Raw genomic sequence first — 16,926 nt, forward strand, 5'->3', positions numbered from 1 at the left:
CCAAAACCAGATAAATATGTCTCAAAAAAAAAAAGAAAACTGGGTTTCCCTGGTGGTTCAGTGGTTGGCAGTCCGCCTGCCGATGCCGGGGACACGGGTTCGTGTCCCAGTCCGGGAAGATCCCCCATGCAGCAGAGCGGCTGGGTCCGTGAGCCATGGCCGCTGAGCCTGCGCGTCCGGAGCCTGTGCTCCGCAATGGGAGAGGCCATGGCAGTGGGAGGCCCGCATACCACAAAAAAAAAAAAAAAACAAAAAAAAAACTACAGGCCAATATCACTGATGAACATAGATGCAAAAAGGAGAAATCAGGCTCCCAGAGTTCAGACTATACTACAAAGCTATAGTAATCAAGACAGTATGGTACTGGCACAAAAACAGAAATATAGATCAGTGGAACAGGAAAGGAAGCCCAGAGATAAACCCACACACACATGGTCACCTTATCTTTGATAAAGGAGGCAAGAATATACGATGGAGAAAAGAGAATCTCTTGAATAAGTGGTGCTGGGAAAACTGCACAGCTACATGTAAAAGAATGAAGTTAGAACACTCCCTACCACCATACACATAAATAAGCTCAAAATAGCTTAGAGATCTAAATGTATGGCCAGACACTATAAAACTCTTAGAGGAAAACAAAGGCAGAACACTCTGTGACATAAATCACAGCAAGATCCTTTTTGACCCACCTCTTAGAGAAATGGAAATAAAAACAAAAATAAACAAATGGGACTTAATGAAACTTAAAAGCTTTTGCACAGCTATGGAAACCATAAACAAGATGAAAAGACAACCCTCAGAATGGGATAAAATATTTGCAAATGAAGCAACTGACAAAGGATTAATCTCCAAAATATACAAGCAGCTCAAGCAGCTCAATATCAAAAAAAGAAACAACCCGATCCAAAAATGGGCAGAAGACCTAAATAGACATTTCTCCAAAGAAGATGTACAGATGGGCAACAAACACATGAAAGGATGCTCAACATCAGTAATCATTAGAGAAATGCAAATCAAATCTACAATGAGGTATCACCTTACACTGGTCAGAATGGCCATCATCAAAAAATCTACAAACAATAAATGCTGGAGAGGGTGTGGAGGAAAGGGAACCCTCTTGCACTGTTGGTGGGAATTTAAATTGATACAGCCACTGTGGAGAACAGTATGGAGGTTCCTTAAAAAACTAAAAATAGAACTACCATACAACCCAGCAATCCCACTACTGGGCATATTCCCTGAGAAAACTATAATTCAAAAGGAGTCATGTACCACAGTGTTCATTGCAGGTCTGTTTACAATAGCCAGGACATGGAAACACCCTAAGTGTCCATCGGCTTATAAATGGATAAAGAAGATGTGGCACGTATATACAATGGAATGTTACTCACCCATAAAAAGAAATGAAATTGAGTTATTTGTAGCGAGGTGGGTGGACCTAGAGACTGTCACACAGAGTGAAGTAAGTCAGAAAGAGAAAAAACAAATACCATATGGTAACATATGTTTAGAATCTAAAAGAAAAAAAAAAGGTTTTGAAGAACCTAGGGGCAGGACAGGATTAAAGACCCAGACCTAGAGAATGGATTTGAGGACACATGGAGGGGGAATGGTAAGCTTGATGAAATGAGAGAGTGGCATTGACATATATACACTAAGAAATATAAAATAGCTAGTGGGAAGCCGCTGCATAGCACAGGGAGATCAGCTAGGTGCTTTGTGTCCACCTAGAGGGGTGGGTTAGGGAGTGTGGGAGGGAGATGCAAGAGGGAGGAGATATAGTGATATATGTATATGTATAGTTGACTCTCTTTGTTATTTAGCAGAAACTAAAACACCAGTAGCTGATTCACTTTGTTATAAAGCAGAAACTCATACTATTGTAAAGCAATTATACTCCAATAAAGATGTTAAAAATAAATAAAGTTCTTTTATTCTGTATAAATTATACAGACCAACTATATCCACACCAACTATATTCCATTCTTCAAATTACATCTGGAGAATAACTAATGTTGGTTTATTAAAAAAGCAATTAGCATTTTATAAAGGTCATTATTGTACCCCATGCCTTTTGTTTTGGGACTCCGGAATAATCTAATAATCTTAAATATTTTCCTCAGGAACGCAACATGGTTTTGTTCCTTTTAGAGCAACATACTTTGGTATGAATGGAATGTGAAAATGATAAGCCCGAAACTATCATTTTCAGGCATTCATTTTAATTTCACTCACTAATATTTTGGATATGAAGCTTTATGCTAGGCACCAGAGATCTGCAACATAGATACTATAATCATTTAGTTTAAAGTTCAGTGAGGGCTGTAGTCATAAATGACACAATTACAAAGACAGTTTGTGATAAAAGCTTTGAAGAAGCAAATGCTGTCCTGTGAGTATAGAATATTATGAGAACCTGACTTAAGGTGTTAGAGGACGTTTCTCTTAGTGAAATTTAAGTGGGGCTCCACAGAGTGAATAGGTGGAAAGGGCTTAAAGGAAAGAACATGACAGAAGAAACAGTATGTATAAAAGCCTTGAGATAGGAAAGAACATGGCTCATTTCTACTGAAAAGACTTTAGTGTATCTGGGGTGCAGAGAGCAAGGTGGAGGGTGGTGAAAGGTGAGCTCTTGGGAATATTTGACAAAGGTTAGATGATGCAAGGATTTGTAGGCCAATTAAAGACTGTGGTCTTATTTTTATGACTAATTGGAAGACAGTGAAGCATCTTAAGAGGGTTTGGGTTGGGAGAGGTGATAATATCGGCTAATGGATAGCAAAGGCATAGGTGGTGTCAGGAGACAATGCAGTGAGAATGTGCTCATTGCTACTACAGGTGAGAGGTAATGGTAGGTTGAGGGAACTAGTGGTAGAGATGGGGAGAGGTTGACTTAGTGGTGGATTGAGTATTGATGCGATGAGAGACAAGGGAAGGTATGTGTGACTCCTGACTTTCTGACTTGATAAATTATGGTGGTGCCGTTCGCTATCAACTCTAGAAGTGGGCCCTTTAGTGGGGAGGGAGGATTGGTATAGGAAGTCATGTGTTTGTATACAGGCACATTGAGTTTGACATCCCTTTAGAGTATCCAAATAGAGATGTCAGGTAGTCAATTGGCTGCATGGATCTAGAGCTCAGAAAAGAAAGTATGATGGCAATATAGAACTCAAAGAAACATAAATATGTTTTTGTGTTAAGTCCAAACTATCATCGGTATCACCTGGAGTTTAAATTTAGAAACGTATAGTGTATAGTTTTTGAGGGTAAAAAAGTGAGGATTTGTAAACCTTGGAGAGCCTTCATACTATTTAAAAGTTTTATAATTGTACCATCTGTCCTACTTTTATAAATTAGATTTCAAGTGTTAAAAAATGTATTCTAAAAATTTGGCAGTGGTTTTCAAGGATAAGGGAATTGTTCTCATGTAGTTTATACGGAATGAATATTAATTGTTGCTCTTTACGACCTTATGTAATTTATCCTTTAATTTCAAACGATACAGAGTTTTGACTTTAATATGAAAATTAAATAGTTAATTTAGCTTATTTAAACATATTGCTTTATCAGTATCTTTCTCGTTTCAGATATTTAAATATAGATCATCCTTTTGGCCTTTTTTATGGGTTAACCGTGACTTACAAAAGTTTTCTTGCTCGTCAGGGTATCTTACTACACAGTTTAAGGAATATCTTGGTAAAATCAGGTTCTCTGTAATTGACTGAGAAAAACTTTTTCTCACATAATGTGCCATCGAGACTTTTTTCTAACACCATTGATGCCTCTGGAATGCAACTGATTATTAAAAAAAAAGTCTAGGTTTATGCTTTATTCTAAAATCCATTTCTTTTTTTGTAGGTGATATGCAATTGAACTTGAGATGAATAACATCTTTGGGAGTAAGTACCATTTTATTTAAATAAAAATATATGTGTAATATAATATATAAATATATTTTATCTTTGAGGAATTGTAGAAAAGTTTTGATGTTGATATTCATTGGGGACTACTTTTCCTTATGACTTATGGGATTAATATATAACTTATGTAAATATACAGAAAGCAATAGCAATGGATTTTATATTAAACCATAAGATAGGAGGTGATTTTAAATGTAATATGTGGTCCTCAAAATTCATTTACAAATAACATTTTATTATTAATCTCATTTATCAATGCATTTAAAAACTATACTTTTTAAAGTAGGAAAGTTAACTATCTGAAATTTATTATCTGAATAACTAAATATAATAGACAATGCATTTGTTTGTCTTCCTTCACATATTTATTCAGCTGTAAATCTTTGCATTTTATGAAATTTATATTTTTGCTATGTTAAATTCTAATATTACCAAAATGTGCTTTTTGGAACACAACTTACCCCTGTAAACATTATTTTATATGTTGTCATGTTAGTGATCAAATGGTTCTGTTCTTAATAGCAACTATCTCAAAAATCATCTTTTTTGATTTTCAACCTAACATGTTTATATTTTGTACAAAGTTTTCTGTCTTCGTTCCTTTTGGTTTAGTGCATACATCGTATACTGGAGAATTATCCGTTTGTTTTAGCAATTTGTACTTTGGTAGTCCCATGATAATTACATGATTTGTATTTGGTTACCCGATTGCAGATAATCCTGTGGCATTACAGAGTTTAATTTATGGGGAAGATCTGTAGACTTAAAAAGGATTACTGACCATTTAGGAGTGATTAATTAATCAGTATAAAATTGAGTCTTAACTGTATTAATGCCTTTCTAAGCTACACAGAGATACATGCACAGACACACATATTAGCCAATCCCATAGCAAAAATGACCAGATTACAACAAAGAGGTTGGTGTCCTACTATGTTGGGCCATCACAGGAAGTAGTGAGCCAGAGGTTCTTGAGTCAAGTGTTCTGAGACTGTTCATGCTCTCACAAGCTGTGGGATCTTGAGCAATTCATTTTCCCTAAAGTTCACTTTCCTCATTTGTACGGTTAGTGTGCCAAATCATGATTTGTTAGGTTCCTTCTTCTCCTGAAATACTTTCATTTCTTACTTCAAAAAGCTGAAGTTTAGAGGTGAATAGTTTCATATTGGTAAAACTGCTATGAATTAAGAGGTGACAGGGTAACGTAAATTCATGTATTGGGATAATCGTGTAGAAAGGTTCATCGATTGTCTAGTCAGCAGTATTTTTGTTTACTTACTGAATTCGGGGATTTGGGTGGATCTAGGAAGACAGGCTTTCCTCCCTCTGTGCCCTTTTGTCCTCTGACATGGAGACATAGGATTGATTCATTTTGAAAAATCTCTGATTTTGAAAGAATCCCTTAAAACCTTGTTAGCTCAGGGTTATCTTTTATCTGATTTCTCTCTTCTGTATAGGTTGCAGGCTGAAGAGCATTAAAATAGCTATTTTCTTCATGATTTCCTTTTCTAGATTTGAATAATTCACTTGATTCTTCCAAGATACTTAGATGAAAGAGTGTTAACTAGGGATTGCTAATTTTAGTTACTTTTGTTTGAAATTAGAAAAAAAATGCATTATATATTTAGTCTGAAGAGTAAGCCCTCATATCCTTTATCTGGTCATTTAAAAAATTCTAAGTAATGTTCAGGCACCTTTTCTATTGTGAGGTTAGATATTTGCTTGACATTTGTTTTTTTCCTTTCCTTTATTAAAAAAAAATTAAATGAAGTAAGTGAATAAGTAGAAAGATCCATGTGAGTGTTGGGCTTGTTCTCATTGCTTCTTTTTACTCCCATCCATATATTATTTTAAGCTTACCTCAAGCATTCCAACAGCAGGTATCAAATGATTGCTGTTTTATACCAGAGGGGATTTTTATGAACCAGGCCAAAGGATCCACTAGATCTCTGAGACCATTTTTCTAACTTTAAGATTCTACGATACTACAATTTTAATCTTTTAGGTTAAATCTAAAAAATTAACATCTTTGCAGGTGAAAAATGGTAAGATGGTGTCAATTTTATGTGGATCAGCCTACATGTCAGTTATTCATTGTTGAGAAAAAATATAACATCTGTTAAAATGGTAATGTCAAGCAGCAAAGCTTACTAAAACACTAACTTCATTTAAGAAAACTTAGTTATCATCGTGAGTGCCAGGTATTAAAAACTATATTTTAAATATTTGTAAATCAAATAGGAATAAAACCTTCATTGCATATCTTTCTTTTTTCAGGAATTCTTTTCCTGTGTCTTATGAGACAAATCATAGGCATTACAGTTTGAAATCAAGATCATTGTTTTCTTTGCAACTGCTACATAGCTGTTGAATATTTGCAGTAAATTTTCATGACTAATGAAGTGCATGCTTGATTATATGCCATTAGTAAAAATATCTTTTTATGCCAAATGGTGGTTTTCAGCATGGCCTTGACAAAGGTAACATATAAATGTGCTATTTTCCTTCAAAGGAATGCAAATCAGTAGAAGCAAATTTTAAGGGAAATATTTAAAAATAAACAATTAAAGTAATGGATATTTTATGTTACTTATTGGAATTATATGAACATATAAATAGAGCAGCTAGATATACTTATTTTAAGAGGCCAGTATAATACTAATTAGGAAAGTGGTAAATATCATAAGTATTCTAGTGAATTCATTCCATTTTTAATACCTACATCTTATTGCTGAGTATACTGTTGGATAGATAGCTATAATGCTGACCTTGAGAATCTTCTACGGTTACTTTTCAGTTTTTCTAACCATCATTTCATGTTCCTGCTACTCTTGCTGCTTGTCACTTGCTATTTCACCCAGTGTTTGATCCTACCTCTCTGCCTTCTTTAATTCAGTTTCCTTTGTCAGGGATACCCCTTTCTTCCAGTCCTTACCTGTCAAAGTTCTACTTATCTTTCTATGTCTAGTTGAACTCCTTCCTGCCTCTTCCAGGAGGCCATCCAGATGCCCTCTAGTCAGAATTTGCTGCTCAAGGTCATTGCTGTCAACTTGTCCTTCCATCTGGAGCTCATCTCTATCTTGCTGCCTTGTGACTAACAGATTCTGTGTCCATTCTCCAATTTGATTGTGTACCTCTCTCCCCTGTGTTCCCTGCTTTGGCACAAATCATACTTTTGATTGAATTGTTTTGTAAAATTAAAACTGTACACCAGACATGTAGTAGAGGTTCAGGCTTGATTTTTCCCACATGGTGTGTTTGTCGTGGGTCAATAATTTTTGCTCCCTACTTTTAAAATGATCTCACTTATCCTCTTGTTTTCTGTTTCATTGGATAAATCATCTCACAGCATCATTTATTTAATGCAAACAGAGTTCCTAAGTGTTGAGAAATACGAGGAAAAAAAAAATGCATCTGCATGCATGGTCTTAGGTATTGGGCAAGAGACCATGAAAAATGTATATTGGTTCTGGGGAGAACACAGTTATTTAAAAGGGAATTAAATGAGTAATATTTATTTAATCAAAGATCAGAGGGACATCTTCGGTAGAAATCACAGGGCGATAGATGCTTTCTTTGACCACTCTTGCTCTGTTTCTTAATACTTAATTTTTAAAACAGCAAAATTGCCAACTCCAATGGCCACTGTAGTTTCGTAGAGTTTACTGTATGCATTCACATACTTCATCTTATTGGATCCTCATGTCACACCATGAGATTGGTAGGGCAGAAATTATATACTATTCAGATACAGCCAAGGTTGTTATGAACTCTGTGATATTTTTTTCAAAGCTGATGACAAAACCATACTATTCTTTTATTAAATATTAGTCTAATATTTAATGTCTATTATCTCTATGCATAGTTTCAAAAATAAAGTAACATCTGTAATCCAAAATGCAATAGCATAATTTACAGCTATATACTTATAGCTGTATCTTTTTTTTTTTTTTTTGCGGTACGCGGGCCTCTCACTGTTGTGGCCTTTCCCGTTGCGGAGCACAGGCTCCGGACGCGCAGGCTTAGCAGCCATGGCTCACGGGCCCAGCTGCTCCGCGGCATGTGGGATCTTCCCGGACTGGGGCACGAACCCGTGTCCCCTGCATCGGCAGGCGGACTCTCAACCACTGCGCCACCAGGGAAGCCCTAGCTGTATCTTTTATAACAGATATAATAGCAATTCTGATAAAAATTCATAGGCCAGTGTGCCAGGTTTCACCATTTCACAGTTCCCTATTCCTCTGGACAAAGGGATTAAAATAAGTGTGGGCCTAAACTCTAAAAAGGACCATCAGAGAATGAGGAGAATGAGGATGAGGGTGGGGAGCTCTGTATACAGGAAGGAGGCTAATGTCCATAAGATAAAGCTAAACCAAGGTACCCAGACAAGAGCGTGAACAAGGAGACTGGGAAAGACTCTGCAAAGAGTTGAGTCCCCACTTCTGTCTTCTCAGGTCCTGTTTCCTGCTACTTTGTCCAGTCCCTTGAACTATATCATTGGGTATTTAGGAGCTACAGAAACCAATAATTTACCCTTTTACTTAAGCTAGTTTGAGTTGGGTCTTTGTTATTCAATTCAAAGTCCTGACTCATAGAGATAAAATTATTGATATAATTGAAGTTTTCTTTCTATTCCACTGCCCATTCCTCTTTTCTGTCTTTCCTTTCCTTTCTTTCTACTTGTCCTTTTATCCCTTCCCCTATCTTTTTTCCTCTCGTTCTCTTGTTCATTCATCCATCTATCCATGCATTCATCTAATAGTCATCAACTGTTGAACATATATTAAGCATTATGCTAGGTTCCAAGGAAAAAGAGATAAGCAACATATAGTCTTTGTTCTCTTTAGAATTAAATTTCCTCTTTTTGTTTTTAAGACATTGGTGTTCTGGAAAGGGAGGCAGAACCCAGGCCAAACATGGGGGAAAGATCATAAAAAATAAATCCTTAAAGCATATGCCTAATATTTTAGATTGGTGGAAAGATTGAAGGTATGAAGGGTGAATTGGAAAGGGGTCATGAAAAAGTGAGCTTAGAGGAGGATTTTTTTAAAAAATAAATTTATTTTTGGCTGCATTGGGTCTTCGTTGCTAGGCATGGGCTTTGTCTAATTGTGGCGAGTGGGGACTACCATTCATTGCAATGTGTGGGCTTCTCATTGCCGTGACTTCTCTTGTTGCTGAGTACAGGCTGTAGGTGCGTGGGCTTCAGTAGTTGCAGCACGCGGGCTCAGTAGTTGTGGCTCGTGGGCCCTAGAGCATGGGCTCAGTAGTTGTGGCGCACGGGCTTAGTTGCTCCGCGGCATGTGGGCTCTTCCCAGACCAGGGCTCGAACCCATGTCCCCTGCATTGGCAGGAGGATTCTTAACCACTGTGCCACCAGGGAAGCCCTAGAGGAGGATTCTTATTAATGACAGTTCTTCACCATGTTCTAGGCAGATGACAAATTCAAAATACATAACTGTGCATCATTTAAATTGTCCGAGGTAAAAAAAAAAATGTACTTTGAATAGTAGATTGACTCTTCTTGTACTCTATTATCGATACTAGGTATGGGTAAAGGGGGATTTGGACATGTTACCCTTTCTTCTTTAGTAAGCATTGTGAGAGACTAATTATACAGTACATCTCAGAATCACTGCCTTGTACAGGTCATCATAATTTCACGAGAGACCAGCCCCAGAGGAATTGATGAACCTTTCCTGGAAACACTAAGCATGTGCAGAAATTCAGTCCAAGTCTACTCACATGGACATTCCCAAGTATGGTTGTAATTTGGAGACAAAAGATGGAAAGTTTGAGCCCTCTTATCTGTAACATTTGCTCTTACAAAAGTTCTCAGCTAAATTAATTAGTTGGCAAGCAGGTCATGGTCTAGTTTTGCCTCATCACTTCAGTCTTCTAAGTTTCTGTGTTTCTTTATTTCCACGCCTCAGCAAATGGGGTTTCTCTCTTTGGATGTGTCATACTTCTCAAAAGGCTGTCCTCTGATACTTCGTGAACTCGTTGTTTGAAGGCCTACCTCTTGGAAGCTTTCTCTGATGATCCAAGGCAGAGTTGGCCTTACTTTGTAAGTGTGTGCATCTCTTGCTTATGTCGGCAGACTCTGCTTTGAGTTACTGTTATTTTATTTTTCTCTCTCAAATGAAACAAGGGCTCTGATAGAGCAGAAACCTTTTATATTCATCTTTTTTTTTTTTTTTTTTTTTGCGGTACACGGGCCTCTCACTGTTGTGGCCTCTCCCATTGCGGAGCACAGGCTCCAGACACGCAGGCTCAGTGGCCATGGCTCACGGGCCCAGCCGCTCCATGGCATGTGGGATCTTCCTGGACCAGGGCACGAACCCGTGTCCCCTGCATTGGCAGGTGGACTCTCAACCACTGCGCCACCAGGGAAGCCCTGTATTCATCCTTATGTGACCAGTTTCCAGGCCCATGCATGGGGTGTATTGAGGGTTTAATGTTTGGTGAATAAATGAACAAAATGGAAGGAATGAGACACAGTGTAGTCCAGTATGGACAAGTAAAAGGTAATGCCTTTCTCAAAAATAAGGTCAAAATAAATATTCTGAAATTTGTAGATATGTTATTCCTCAAACTTTTAGAATTGACATGTGGAAAGTACATTGTTCAAATTCTTATCTTATAAAGTAATCATATTACAGACGTTCCTTATGATCTGTGTTCAAAAAGACTATGCAATCAAAAAGACTAAGATATGCTGGTTGCCTACAGGAAGATATTTGAGACAAAGCTGAAAGCCTTATAATTCATGATATTTCATGTTCAATGTATGAAAAGGTCTTGTCAACCCAATACAGTATTTTAATTGAAAAGTATTCTCAAGTCAAATTGAGATGTATTATATACATTTTAATCCATCTACCATAATATACACAATGTATGTATGTATATTAAATAAGCTAAGAAGTTCTAAAGCTCAAAATATATTCCTGTTTCAAAGACACGTGTTCACATATTTTCAGGATAGGACCCACTCCCCTACTCATAACCAGTATTTCATAGAACATATTTTGGGAGTTGCTGATCTAACAGAAGATAAACTAATAATAGCTTGATAGGGAGGAAATGAGGCTGAGGGAATCCCCAATTGATTTGTGTTTTTAAGCTGCCATTTTAGAATCTGAATGTTAGGGAAAAATAGATATATTGATGAAATAGTCAACACAGCTTAACAGATACTTTCTGAGTAACCACTTTGTGCCAGGTACTTTCTGGCACGTGAAGATGCATGACATAGGCAGGTTGAGAAGTATCACAATCGATAGGTTCCCACATGATAGTTCTCATATTTTCAGAAAAAGGCAGTGGCAGTGTGCACACTGTATCTGCATGTGATTCTCCTGCTATAATTAATTTCTTAAAAGCTCATAGTGCATTGAAACTCTTGTAACTGTTCTTCAGAAGTACAGACGTTGAAGTAGGCAAAAGAAAATCGCTGTGAGCACTGAGTTTTAGTAATTTACCCTGTACATGTTTTTAAAACTCCTACCGTTGTACTCGGAAACAATAAAAATGAGTGCACATAGTTTTTTCTTCAAAGAAATGACTGTGTGGTGAAAAATTCTAAATTTAACTTAATATTTCATTTTATTAATTGAGTCTCATTGGTCCTATGTCATGAAAAACGATATACCTTTCAGCTCCCTTTAACTAGGTATCCTATCATTAATCACGAGCTGTCTAACGATGTTGCAGTTTTCATATTTTTTTATGACTCAGTGCACGCCTCTCAGTAGTAAGTAGAGGTGCCTTCTGAGAATTAGCCTTCTGCTCCCACCCCTTCCTCTGACGTCACAGCCATGGGCAGGCCCATAGGCACACACGCATGTGTGTGCGTGGGTGCTTTCTTTCGCCCACACTCTCACATTCTTACACTGTCCCATTCTCTAGATGAACACCTTCCTGGATGCTAATGATTGTCAGTAATCCTAATTATTTTATCTGGGTACAGATACGATTCTTAACCTCATATTCTCTATTAAGATGCTGGTTAACAACAGTATTGATCTGTTTCCTTTCCATTTTTCCTATAATTCAACCTGTACTCCCTGCTTACCTTGGACATGCTCCTCCTTCAGCCATCTCCCCTCCCTGAAATTTTGACATGCTGTGTCTGAGCTACAGTAATGTGTGCATAATCATGCAATCATTTACTTATTCATTCAACAAATTGTCATCAAGGCAGTGTGCTAGCTGTTGTGGGAATCATAATGAAAAAAAAAATTCCTAATGCCTCTTATTCTGAAAGGAAACTTTTAATAGGGAGACTTTTTTGCCATTATATTTAAAAAATGTCTTTTGCATAATGAAACTGCTGTATTTGACATTTGCTTTAAGTAGCTTTCATAGATACTTACTTTGATTCTGGCGCTTGGCTATGATGGAAATGATGGAAGGCACGTTTTTAACTGAGGATATTTGTTTGAAGGGGCAACATAATTGGGATATGTAGCATTTGTTAATTTACCACACATTTCTGTAACACTGTAATAGAGAAAGACTATTTTAGTAAGTAAAAAGATACACTCCTATTATAATTGCCCATAAATAATTTTTTTCATTAATAGGAAAAACAAGATGATAGATACAAGCAAATGACTTTACTATCAGGTAGAATACAAGATGAGTTCCTAAAAGAGGTATAGAATGAAGCCTGACGGGAAATTCAGAGAAGGCCAAACTTACTTCTCTCTGGGGTTCCAGGAATAGTTTTATGGAAGGGCTTGGTGATGAAATTTCCTCAGTGACTATGGCTGGGATGTGAACATATATAGATGTTGGTGATGGTCCTTTCAGGCTGAGTAAGTGGTATAAATACATACATAGAGCTATGAAAAGCTTTGTGGCATGGATGTGAACAGTGAGAGGAGGAGGTCAGTTAAATACAAGCATAGAATGGGGAAAGAAATGTCTATCATGTGTGAAGCACATGCACATTGTGTCCCGCTATGTATTTAGTCAAGTGTCTCTTCTTGCTCTGGAAGGTATATTTGCGTGGATAGCTTTCTCCCTGGCCATCGTGCACAGTCAGTTCTGTTGATAAGTTCTTGCTGATGTAATGACTGCAGTAATCCTTGAGTTACACAGGCCTCACCAGCCCTGATAGAATGTTGGATGTTCAAAAGAAAAATCTATGTACCTATTAAATCATCAAATGCCATTGTGTGTTTATGAAATCAGATGAAAGCCAGTTTCTACATTCGAGCAAATCTGCTTCTCTGTACTCGGTTGGGGTTGGAAGGAGGGATTACTCTGCTCCCCTGAGAAGGTTAAGCTGTCATCTCATTAAATACGGACTTAAAATAATGCTTCCAAAGCAGCTGCCTCTTCTGATTGATGATGATGATGATGGATAATGATAGTTTTGAAATCAGTTTTGCAGGGGAAATGGCTGTTTTTCTCTTTGGCCGATGTTGTAATCCGGATTGGGGATTTCTTGTCATATTAGGTATCTTTTTGATTAAATGTGAAATTGCTAAGGACTGTATTCTCTATGATAAAATGGCTCTAAAACTGAGCTATGGGGCAAACGATAATGAATTGTTCTGTACATATTAGTTGAGTGACAGCAGTTATTCTGGGCTTTACAGTGTCCTCTGTTTTGAGTTATATTTGGGGAACAAATAGCAACCCAAATCTAGACAGAGAAGTGGCAGACAGTGTGGTACTTTGAAGATAATAAATGCCTTACTAAAGTCTTGCAAGAGTGTTGACACACATTAATATTCAGTGTTCTCTTCAAGTTCCTCACGGCTTATACACTTGTCCCCTCTTTTTGGATTGATCTTCCCCCCAGATACCTGCATGGTTGGGCCCCTTACTTCTTTGGATTTCTGCTCAAATATTTTCTCGTCAGAGAGGCCTTCCTGGCGCATCATCTCTAGAAGAGTGTCTGTACCTCCTCTGTTGTCTTTGCTACATAGCACTTTTCACCCCCCGAGGTATTTATTTATTGTCTCTTTCCTAGGATGTAAGCGGCATCAGAGCAGAGACTGAACTGTTTAGTGCTATAAACTGAGCGCCTGTAAAATTTTCTGCCCCATAAATGATTAGCTGGATGAATTTTTATTGTAGGCACAGAGGGGGCTAAATAGGGTGCTAAAGATGATTTAGAAAGCTAGCTAATATTTGGCTCCAGAGCCAAACTCAAGAACTTTGGTTTATTAACACAAATTGTTTTAGTTTGTATATACCCAAATAATACAGGCAACAAAGAGCCCTGAAAAGGAAATGGAACATTTCCTTACTTGTAGGTAGACCACTTTCACACATTCTAGGAAAAATGAATCAATTTTATTTATATAAAATCACTGGTAACCACTATTCCATACCATTCCATTGTGTAAGCCTGAGCAGATGCTGGTCGGAAAAAGCCATGTTCAGAAAGGACAGGAAAACAAAACATACCCCCCCCCCAGTTTTTTTTTTAAGACCAGTAACATTTGTATCCGTTGGGTAAACATGATCAATCAAAGGTTTACAAGCTTTATATGGGCTGCTTCCTTAACAAATGTGTTTTTTGGCCTTGGTCATTCATCATATCTGGAAGTTGGGATGATAAGCTTGAGCACTCTCTTAGGTTAACACTGAGAATAGCTGCTTGGTGGATATGTAAAGGGAAAAGCTTGTTAAAGTGGCAGAACAACATGTATTCTCCTGACACCATAACATAGCATATTGTAGCCTGTTGACATTTGTGTTGGCTGCATGTGGTGAAATCCAACTAAATTTCAGGAGGAGGATTTGTTGTAATGGGGAAATGAGATATGTGTGGAACAAGCAAAGATGCAGATGGTGAAAGTATTCCCTTGAGCCCTCCTAATGCATGGGGGAGTTTCTGATGGGACTGAAAATATTCGTTGCTGAAAACAGAATCATCTACTGTTTTAAATAAGCTACCTTAAAAAATCGCACAGGGCCTTAAATAGCCAAGATACAGGTAGCTGTTGTCACCAGCACTATTTAGAGGGATTGATGAACAGTTTTGTGCAGGAGGTAAAGAAGTGCTATGAAAAATGAAAAGTTGAATCACTGGAAGCAAGCTTATGGTATCACATCCAGAGAACACTGCACATAAATGGTCTGTTGCAGAGTGGTCCAAATCATGCTGAGACCTCAGCAGTGAGATAATAATCCAGTTGTATGGCATCTCATGAATACAAATGTTATTTGTTTCCCAGATCAGTTAGTGCTAATGAAAGAGAGCAGATAGATGGGCTCTCTATAAATGTCTCTAAAGGCTGTCTCTAAAAGACAGGCTCATTTATTTTTTGTGGTAGAACTGGTAGGGCTGGGGCAAAGTATCTAGCTCATTGGGTCAAGTTCAGACATTTGAGGTTGGTAAGAACAAGTGTGGAGAGCATTTGAAATAGATTGGGCAAGGAGTTGAATGGAGGGGGAAGAAGGGGGTCATGGAAAAGCATACATTGAGATCCAGTGATTTGGAAGGAAATCAAGAAAACAGAAATCTTAGACCTGGAAAGTCACAGGGTGAGAGAAATTGTCCCACAAAAGTGTGGTTTACATTTCCACTCACAGTACTGTAGTACTCCTTGCCATAGATATTTTCTTTTGAAAAAGCTGCAAGCATACTTCGACCTTATCCTCTACATAATGAGTGTTGTTACTGGGCCTCACTTTTAGATTTTGTTCTTTTCAAGATTCCTGCAGAGGGACTTTGAATCATTTCTACGTCTGCTTTAGCTGGGATGTGTGCCAAAATGGAATTTAAAATAAACCATCTCTTAGTATCTCCTCATCCCTTTCCAGGGACTTGCACATCACCCTAAAATGTTTTCAGTGTGGGTTTTGAGTCTCATAGAGACAAAGTGGCTTCTTGACAAAATAAGGTATCTCGTCACTGGCCCTTGTAATTTAACTTTTCTACATAAAACTACACTAATTTCTGTGTGGCCAGTTAAGAATATAAGCTTTTCATTTCAAGAGAATCTTAGATTTAAAAGGACTTGGGAGGATGAACTAGTCTTTAATTAGCAGACCAGGGATAAGGAGGGTGAATCCGTGTTTTCCTTTAAATGGCATGGTTAACTCATAGCAAAATGGGATTGGAACCCAGGTTTTAGGACTGTGGCCTCGGTGCTGTTTCCTCACAGGGAGAGCAGAATGGAGTGTTGGTGAGTGTTAAAATTGCAACTGTCATCTCTATTAGCTGTGTGACCTTAATCAAGATATTTGGTCAAGATATTTGACCTTAATCAAGATATTTGAACTTTTACTTCATCTGTAGCATAGGGTTGATAATAATGTTTAACTTACAAATTTGGCTTGAATGGGATAATAAATATTGGATTGGCCAAAAAGTTTGTTCGGGTTTTTTGTAACATTGTATGGAAAAACCCAAACGAACTTTTTGGCCAGCCCAATGTAGGATTTCGCACAATGCCTGCAAAGTCTTCGAAAATAATCAATACATGATAGCCCATCTGTATTACATTTTTATTGCTGTGTAACAAATGACCAGAGATAAACAAGCTTAGAAAAATCCACATTAATTATCTTGTAAATTCCCTGGGCCAGGAGTCCAGCATAGTTTAGCTGGGTTGTCTGCTCAGGGTTTCATAATGCTGAGATGGAAGCATCAGCTGGCCGTGTCTTCATCTGGAGGCTGAATTAGGGAAATAACTATTTCTAAACTTCCTAAGATTGTTGGCAGCATCCATTTTGTTGGAACTGTGAGGCTGAGGTCTGGGCCTCTGGCCTTGGTAGCTTTCTGTCAGTCAAGACTGTTCTCAGCGCCCAGAGGCTGCCTCTGGTCCTTGCCACGTGATGTTCTCTGTAAGCACCTTACAACACAGCAGCTTACTTCTTCATATTCAAGAGGACAATCTCTGTCACTTGACATCTGACATCTCTCCTTTTAAGAAGGGAGCCTGTCCCTTTTAAGTTCTTACCTCTGTAGGTCAAGATTCCAAGAGAATCTCCCTTTGGAATAACTCAAAGCCGACTGATGTGGAGCCTTGATCCA

The 16,926-nt window shown here is 37.8% G+C and overlaps 1 protein-coding gene across 6 annotated transcripts in view; it reads left to right on the forward strand.

Moving 5' to 3' along the window:
* The window catches only part of CNTN4 (contactin 4), a 977,605-nt gene that overhangs the window by 147,711 nt on the left and 812,968 nt on the right, over positions 1–16,926 (forward strand). For all 6 annotated transcript variants that reach the window (XM_067755248.1, XM_067755246.1, XM_067755236.1 and 3 more), the window contains exon 2: positions 3,859–3,899. The gene's annotated coding sequence lies outside the window, so the exon portion shown is untranslated. The remainder of the gene's footprint in view (positions 1–3,858; positions 3,900–16,926) is intronic.

The sequence above is a fragment of the Pseudorca crassidens genome, chromosome 10, assembly GCF_039906515.1.
Source record: "Pseudorca crassidens isolate mPseCra1 chromosome 10, mPseCra1.hap1, whole genome shotgun sequence".
Taxonomy (NCBI): Eukaryota; Metazoa; Chordata; class Mammalia; order Artiodactyla; family Delphinidae; genus Pseudorca; species Pseudorca crassidens.